We start from the raw sequence: 1,134 nt of genomic DNA, 5'->3' as shown, positions 1-1,134 counted from the left end.
AAAGAGAACACACATAATCAACAATAATTGGTGCTTTTAAACTAAATCCCTCATTCAAAGAGTTCCCCCCAGCAATTATATTAACATACATATCAATCTCACAGGAATTATTTTACAGTAGCAATTACTGTTGAATAATTTATTATCTTGGTTGTTGACATGTAAAACTGATAGCTTTTCCAGATAATTTGAAAATACTGTAATTGCATTGTTGAGCGGTTCAAATTTCTTTTCTACAGAACTGCAATTCTTATACCTAACTTTCAAGAAATCAAACTAATGAATTTTGTCACAGAGATTGTATCAGACAAGGGCAACTCTTTCCACAAAAACAGTGGAATCTGTGAGAACTTTACTAAAAAGGCACTTACAAATTGTGTTGAACAATTTCATCTGTTGAAAGTAAGAAAATGGGAATGACACAATTATTTGAACATAAAAACATTGGCAAGCCTCAATATATTACTGAAAAAGGTATGCAACTAATAAAACGTAAAATTGCCCAACATATTTCAATTGAAACCTTCCTCAGGGAAATAAGACATTTGTGATATAGCTGTCTTACTAGAATAAGTGAATAATGGAAATTTTCCTCCTGGAGAAAGCTAGCATTAAAACCCATGAAACAATTTCTTAGTTTACAAAATTTCCTATACTTTCCAAAAGCTTGCCTTTTTCCATCTATTTTCTTTATAGAATTTTCAGTTACAAGAACCAAGTACCTCAGAATAACTGCAAAGTTCTATTTTAAAACTAGGTAATATTTTCCAAACAAAAAAGTAAAAAAGAAGTGCTCTGATACAAAGCTTGCATTTCATGTTCTTGCCTGCCTAGAATAACTACAATTTATCTAAAATATAAAGTGAGACTAATCTTCTCAATCCACATTTGGAACCTTCTTGGTTAGCAGCTAATGTTTATCCTCTAGAACAACAGTTCTCAACCTGTGGGTCGCGACCCCATTTGGGGTCGCACGACCATTTCACGGGGGTCGCCAAACAACACCGTCCGCCATTTTTTTTTTTACCCTTTTCCTTAGCTGTGCTACTCCCTCTGCTTGGCGGCAGCCTGCATGCACGAACTTTACCAAATGTGCCCTGCAGGAGGCGTGTGAAGAGCGCAGGCGCAGAGCAA

General features: G+C 35.4%; 1 protein-coding gene across 1 annotated transcript in view; it reads right to left on the bottom strand.

The window, feature by feature from the left end:
- KDM4C (lysine demethylase 4C) overlaps positions 1-1,134 on the bottom strand; it is a 165,925-nt gene that overhangs the window by 139,367 nt on the left and 25,424 nt on the right. The gene's annotated exons all lie outside the window — the stretch shown is intronic.

This window comes from Protobothrops mucrosquamatus, unplaced genomic scaffold (genome assembly GCF_001527695.2).
Source record: "Protobothrops mucrosquamatus isolate PMUCROS unplaced genomic scaffold, P.Mucros_1.0 scaffold_225, whole genome shotgun sequence".
Classification (NCBI taxonomy): domain Eukaryota; kingdom Metazoa; phylum Chordata; class Lepidosauria; order Squamata; family Viperidae; genus Protobothrops; species Protobothrops mucrosquamatus.
Note: the sequence above shows the minus strand (reverse complement) of the source record. Positions and strands in the feature narration are given on the sequence as shown.